The 8,105-nt window shown below is 39.9% G+C and overlaps 1 pseudogene; it reads right to left on the reverse strand.

Moving 5' to 3' along the window:
• Positions 1-4,114: 4,114 nt before the first annotated feature.
• Positions 4,115-4,216, reverse strand: LOC129881290 (5S ribosomal RNA; annotated as a pseudogene).
• Positions 4,217-8,105: the final 3,889 nt, after the last annotated feature.

An 8,105-nucleotide genomic window follows, 5' to 3' on the forward strand; every position in this document is an offset into this window, starting at 1 on the left:
GATTGCCATTTGCGATTTTCAGAAAATGCCTCCAAGAAAGCACCTATGTAAAGAGGGGTCAATGCTAATGATGACCAAGCTCCTCCGATCCCTCAAGACAATGGTCCCCTACCCGATCAAGCGACTAATGCAGAGTTCTAAACCGCTATTACCATACTAGCCCAAGTAGTTTCCAACCAAGGGGTTGCGTCTCTTCCTAATACTCCTACTCCGACTTCTAGAGTAAAGGACTTTGCATGGATGAACCTTGCCGAATTCTATGGTTCATAAGTTAATAAGGATTCTTAAGAGTTTATCAATGAGGTATACAAGATAGTGAGTATTATGGGGGTAACTTTGGAAGAGAAAGTGGACTTGGAAGCTTACCAACTCAAGAGTATTGCTCAAGTTTGGTAAACTCAATGAAAGTTGGAGAGAGTGGATGAAGGTCCTATTAAATGGGATTCCTTCAAACTTGCTTTCTTTGATCTCTTTTTGCCTCTTGAGATAAAGGAAGTCAAGGTATTGGAGTTCATCAATCTTCGACAAGGCAACATGGGTATGAGGAACTATGCCATCAAGTTCACCAAGCTATCTATGTATGCTCCTTCATTAGTTGCCGATCTACGAGCCCGAATGAGCCAATTTATATTGGGGGTGTCCGACTTGGTTTCTAAAGAACATTGTACCACTATGCTTGTTAAGGAAATGGACATATCTTGTCTAAGGACAATTACTAAACAAATTGAGGGACAAAAACTCAAAGAAATGAGAATGTCAGATTCTAAAAGAGCTAGGTATGAAGGTGAGTTCTCTAATGTTAGGATCGGAAGTGGTGATAGTGGCCGTTCTGTCACGACCCAACTCCGTAGGTCATGAATGGTGCCCGATTTGGGCACCCATACGTACCCTTAGCCCCACTGAGTATGTTAACAGAACAAACAAATGAGAAAATCAAAATAGATCGCTAGAGAGTGCACGAAAATAAATGTGGCACACGAAGGCCGTTAAGGCTGTCACTGAACACAAGCCAAAAAAATATATACATAACCCACATCACAAGTCTACAGACCTCTGCAGAACGATAGTATAGTCATATAATGGGATAGGGCCCCGTCGTACTCATAACCAATATGTACAAATGTACAACAGAAAAGTTAGTACCAAAATAGGGCTCCGGACAAAGGAGCACTGCCAACCAATAGTACCAAAATAGGGCTCCGGACAAAGGAGAAGTGCCAACCAATAGGGTGGACGTCCTAAGCAAACGGATCAGCAAACTGAGCGTCTGTACCTTGAGCATGAAATGCATCCCCCTAAAGAAAGGAGGTCAGTAAGGAAAATATACCGAGTATGTAAAATATGGACTGTAATAAGTAAAGTCATTACCAGAGCAGAATGTGCAAAAATGAGCAAATTATCCAGAAATATCAAAATGCTTATCTTAACCACAAATAAGGTATGCATAAAAATATATGCCATATCCGACCCCATTATAGGACTCAGTGAACAAATCGTGGTCGTTGCCCCATCACCGGTGCCACAGCACTTCATAACTTCAGAGTAGGGAATATCTCAGTAATAGATCATATCATATCAGATGGTCATATCATATCATATCATATCATATGTGTACATGGCACATCATAACTCCACAAATCCCATGTACACGCCGTACCTGCCTCCTCATATCGGGGCATGACGAACAATGCAAAAAAGTACGCAAGATAATAAATCCTGGCCCAGGCTCAGTGAAAGAAGCATTAAGACATCCACGAGTGGAGTAGTGAGAAACTAAATGTAATATAAAATACAAAACCTTTCGAGAGACTCGATAGCATAGCTCCGATGACAAGTCATAAAAGAGAAATTGAGCAATAATCATAGTGCATGTCTTTCAGATGTCATGATGGTCTATGTCAAAATAGTCTTTCTGAAATCAGTTCCATATTTCAAAATATAATATGGAGCTTAATGGAATAATTAAAATAATAGTCGTTTAATATTTGGAAGCATAGAAAAAAGTTTCCTTTGAATTCTACTAAAGATAAGTCAAATGGAATAATTAAAATGAGCTATCATTCAAAATCAAGACAAGAGTCCATATCAAGTACCTTTTGAAAGTCACTATGGATTACATCAAAATAGAACTTCTGGAATTATATACTCGTATCAAAGCATAATAAAATGTCTTTTGGGAAGTCAAGAAATTGGCCATCCTAGTGGCTCTAGGAATAGGAACTTCCTTGGAACCATATAAAATTCATATATTTGTTTCATAAAGACCATGCCAATAGAAATATTAGCTTTACATACTTATGCCAAGCCATTCTAAGAGAAAGAATAAGCTTTACATACTTATGCCAAAAATATGCCGAAAGAAGGAAACGTTAGCTTTACATACCTCTTATGGATTACTCTTAATATATTCACCTCGTCTTCTCTTGAAATTATTTAACATGAAAGTAATATGAATATCAACCATTCCTAACTTTTCATCATCTTAAGTTGCACACGAGTATTCATAGAACTCATTTCCTCGCTCGTCTTCTTGAGTAGTTCTTTAGCTATTTAAGGAGTTAACAAAAATCGGGCAGCACCTCCTTTATAACATGCCCTATCCGAATTTCCAATTAGATCCCTAATCACTAAATCCAACCAAAAAAAACAACCTGCATCTTATATATAAATAAAATATGGCAATATTACACAACATAAGCTCCAAACAACTTGCTAAAAATTACGATACCAAAATAGGGTTTCTAGTATTTATTTCGCAAAACCTTTAATTATACAAAATGAGGGGTCGTGTGGATACAACCAGAAGCCCCCACACTTATTTTATTATACTTTTAGTCCCTTCAACACACTACCACACACCTGCAACAGCATACCACAAGCACAACACCTTGCTTCGACTACAATATAACTATATCGACTCCAATTTAGCTTGCTTCGAACGTTAAACATTTCTACAACATTTTTACACCTCCAGCAGAATAAAAGGTGTGTAATACACCCTATAACAACACCATAAACTTCAAATTGGAATAAAAAACCTTACCTTACTTGAAATTGGCCAAAACTCACCAAATCGAGCCTCAGAAACTCTTCAAACTTGCTCAAATCGCGCGGACTGCTTGTTATCCATTTGTTGCTTCTACAAGCCATGATTTTATACTATTAATACCTCCATACCATCATTTTATATGCTAGATAATTAATTTATGGAATGAAATCGGGACTTACCCTTTGTTTCCTCCTAAGTCGTTGCCCTTTTCTCTCTTAGATTAGGGTTTTCTTTTCCTTTGATTTGCTGAAGTTTTGGGATCAAAATGAAGTTATGAGTCATGTATTATGTATTTATAGGCTGCCTAGGTAGGTGAAACATGTTATCCCTTAAGGGTGATATGTGTCTAGCCCCTATTAGGTCACCGCATCCATGCGACCAATGAGGGGCTGCCACATGGCAGTGGGATCTACCCCAAGATGATGCATCACCTACTTGACCCTAAGTAGGTGTATCACCTTCTTTTACAAGTAGGTGAGTCACCTACTTGCTTCGAGTAGGGGCGTCGTTTCCTTATTTCTCTTTTGTGAGCTCGTAATCTCATCTCACTTCAAGAGCCTATGTATTCCTTGCTACTTAAGATCAATGTGTACTCAAGTAGATTAGTATGTAAAATGTCCCAAGTAATAGCTTTCACAAGTAAGTTGAGTCCTACGACTCACTACTTGACCTCCAACTTCTTCCGGATTCTTATAACCCTAGTTTCAATCTTCTCTCTTATGGAGTATCTCCTTCTTTTTTCCTTAGGATTATTTGATAGCGTTATAGATTATCCGACTCACATGATGACTTCTAAGAAACTTAAGCGCCTTCCCAAAAATTTAAGAAGCTTAAGAAGCATTCCAAGGTACAAAATTATAGGGTGTAACATTCTTCCCCCCCTTTGGAATATTCATCCTCAAATGTAAACCAAAACCTTCCTCAGATCTTATATGGACTATATGGAGAGTTTCTCTGTCCCATTGCCATAACATATACTTTCATCGAGCAATCAATATCAGAGTTCCAAAGGTTAGTATTACTTGTAGACGTAGGAAATAGGTATGGATACTTGTGTTTTATTTCCTCTTTCACTTTCCAGGAGGTCACCCATCCTAGTACTACTCTCGCCCAAGCATGCTTAACTTCGGAGTTCTGATGGGATCCGGTGCGTTAGTGCTGGTATGATCGCATCCATCCCTTAAGGTCTCCACCAATGGTTCCTTACACGGTCTCAGATACCGCGACTTCTATCTATTTATTGCTGGCCTCGAGATCCATTCATTCCTTATAGGATTTCGTTTAAAGTTTAAGCGTTCTCATTTACATATGATAGCGTTAGTTGATTTTCTCTTACGCTTGTACTTGTCTTATCCACTTCCCCCCTTTTAGGGTGTACCCATATCATCCTCTATTTATTTTCAACTATTCATGCGCAAATGATTTTATTCCAACATATTTAACATGCTGTACCATGTCTACACCCTATGTTAGATCATCCATACTTTAAGTTGCCCCTATAAGAAACCCTAGTACCACCATAAGGTGCTTAGTATCCTCGATAGATAGTACATAATATAGTCCGAGTACTGATACTCGAGTCATACAACATAATGTAGGAGTTTAGTCAAAGCCATATTTCATTCACCCCAATATTATCAATCATCAATGGAGGAATATATTATAATGTAAAGCCTGAATTTATCAGTACATATACAGTCTGGGAAAAGGTCAACAATGTACCTGTGATCACGTCTGGAGATGCCTCCTGATCCTGTCGGGTGGCCAAAGCATAAGTGCAGTTCGAAGGACTGCTAGAACCAGAGACCCCACCATGGTCCCTACCGCGGCCTACCAGTGTAGCTACACCCTGCCCCATAGGGCTCATAGCTATCAAAAAAGACGATGACCCAATAGCTGATGTAGTAGGCCGAGCCGTGCCACCCAAACTACCCTTATACGGGCAATCTCTCATCGTATGGCTTTGATGTCCATAAGAAAAAAACCCCTTATAACATGGTAACACTCTCCCAGATGGTACCTGCCACAATAAGAACACTAAATCCTGGGTGGCCTTATCTGACTAGAGTCTCTGTCTGGCTGCAAATTGGAAGCCCTGAAGTTTAGACATGCTCCCGAATATCCTACGCCACCTGGTCTCTGATCTACGGACTGCGGAGGCATACTCCATGTTAGATGGGTGGGCTGTCTGCTACCCTGCTGCTAGGATGGTCTACTCCAAAATTCTTCAGAATACCCGGCTGACCTAGCTCTCTTGGGCTGACTTCTGCCAAAATCTTGGTCGGACTAGTGTACTCTATGTCTGTCCTCCATGCCCTGAGCATGTGCCTGTATACGGGCAATGTCTATCCCTGGATGGGCAGCCATTACCAAAAAAATATCAACCAGATACCAATCTAGGCCCATCACATATCTGTGTATCCTGTCAGTCATATCAGTTACTAAAGCGGGTGCATATTAGGCTAATGAGTCGAACTCCAAACTATACTCGCGAACATTGCGGCCTTGCTTCCTTATTAGTAAAAATCTATCCACCCTGGATCTCCGTATCTCAGGAGGCAGGAAATGACTGAGGAATTCCTCCACAAACTTGTCCTATACTGCTGGAGAAGCGACTCTGCCCCTGGATAACTCCCAGGACTCATACCAGTTAGCAGCTACCTTGTGCAGTTTATACGAGGCCAACTCGAATGATTCTGTCGTAGAAGCCTTAATCAGACGTAATGTATGCTGCATCTCCCTAATAAACTCCTGGGAATCTTCCTCGGTCTTTGTACCAAAGAACTCTGGAGGATTACAGGTCAAAAACTCACGAGCCCTTGAACTATCTGGCCTGTGTACCTCATCTCTACCTAAACCATATCTATGCTCTTGGCCTGCCACCAATTTAGTCAAAAGCTAGACCGCATCCCGCATAGCTCTGTCCTTAGCTCTTAGCTGTGGAGCTAGAGGCTCGGGTGCTGGGGCTACAAAAATTAGTGGTAAAGCCGCCTTCTGATCTATAGCTGGGGCTGCCCTAATCTTCTCTGATGCTGGCGGCATAGCAGAGCTGGTTGTCAGGGGCACAGTCTCCGACTTAGGCTGAGGTCGGGCCCTGGTAACTCTGTGGGCCTGACTAATCTCACCCGGTGCTACTGATTTGCCTTTTTGGGTAGCTATTGCTTTCCTCGGAGGCATTACTGAAAACCATAATAATTCATTTTGTTAGGGCGGAATCATCTTGATAATACAACTCTATCGCATGATCTAAGATAAGAAAGAAAGATAACACTCTAAATGTCCTATAGCCTCTTATTTATAGATGTAGTGTACAACACACCGATAAATAAGACTCTACTAGACATGGTCTATAGATATTCCAAGGATGAACTGCTATGATACTACTTCTGTCATGACCCAACTCCGTAGGTCATGACTAGTGCCCGATTTGGGCACCCATACGTACCCTTAGCCCCATCGAGTATGTTAGCAAAATAAATAAATGAGGAAATCAAAACAGATCGCTAGAGAGCGCACGAAAATAGATGTGGCACACGAAGGCTATTAAGGCTTTCACTGAACACAACCCCAAAACATATATACATAACCCACATCACATGTCTACAAACCTCTACAGAACAATAGTCTAGTAATATGATGGGACAGGGCCCCATCGTACCTTTAACTAACATGTACAAATGTACAACAGAAAAGTTAGTACCAAAATAGGGCTCTGGACAAAGGATCACTGCCAACCAACAGGGTGGATGTCTTAAGAGAGCAAATCAGCAAACTGAGCATCTGTACCTGCGGGCATGAAATGCATCCACCCCGAAGAAAGGGGTCAGTATGGAAAATGTAGCGAGTATGTAAATCATGGACTGTAATAAGTAAAGTCATTACTAGAGCAGAATGTGCAAAAATGAGCAAAGTATCTAAAAATATCAAAATGCATATCTTAACTACAGATAAGGTATGCCGAAAAATATATGCCATATCCATCCCCATTATGGGACTCGGTGAACAAATCGTGGTCGCCACCCTATCACCGATGCCACAGCACATCATAACTCCAGAGTAGGGAATATCTCTGTAACAGATCATATCAAATCAGATGGTCATATCATACCATATCATATCATATCGTATCATATGTGTACATGACACATCATAACTCCACAAATCCCATGTACAGGCCGTACCTGCCCCCTCACGTCGGGGCATGACGAATAATGCAGAGAAGTACGCATGATAACAAATCTTGGTTCGGGCTCAGTGAAAGAAGCATTGAGGCATCCATGAGTGGAGTAGAGAAAAACTAAATGTAATATAAAATACAAAACCTTTCGAGAGACTCGATAGCATAACTTCGATGACAAGTCATATAAGAGAAATTGAGCGATAATCATAGTGCATGTCTTTTAGATGTCACGATAGTCTATGTCAAAATAGTCTTTCTGAAAATGTTTCCATATTTCAAAATATATAATAGGGCTCAATGGAATAATTAAAATAACAGTCGTTTAATATTTGAAAGCGTAGAAAAAAGTTTCTTTTGAATTCTACTCAACATAAGTCAAAGGGAATAATTAAAATGAGCTATCATTCAAAATCAAGACAAGAGTCCATATCAAGTAACTTTTGAAAGTCACTATGGATTACATCAAAATAGAACTTCTGGAATTATATACTCATATCAAAGCGTAATAAAATGTCTTTTGGGAAGTCAAGAAATTGGCCATCCTAGTGGCTCTAGGAATAGGAACTTCTTTGGAACCATATAAAATTCATATATTTGTTTCATAAAGACCATGCCAATAGAAATATTAGCTTTACATACTTATGCCAAGTCATTCTAAGAGAAAGAATAAGCTTTACATACTTATGCCAAAAATATGCCGAAAGAAAGAAACGTTAGCTTTACATACCTCTTATGGATTACTCTTAATACATTCACCTCGTCATCTCTTGAAATTATTTAACATGAAAGTAATACGAATATCATCCATTCCTAACTTTTCAGCATCTTAAGTTGCACACGAGTATTCATAGAACTCATTTCCTCGCTCGTCTTCTC

Source organism: Solanum dulcamara, chromosome 2 (genome assembly GCF_947179165.1).
Source record: "Solanum dulcamara chromosome 2, daSolDulc1.2, whole genome shotgun sequence".
In the NCBI taxonomy this organism is placed as follows: domain Eukaryota; kingdom Viridiplantae; phylum Streptophyta; class Magnoliopsida; order Solanales; family Solanaceae; genus Solanum; species Solanum dulcamara.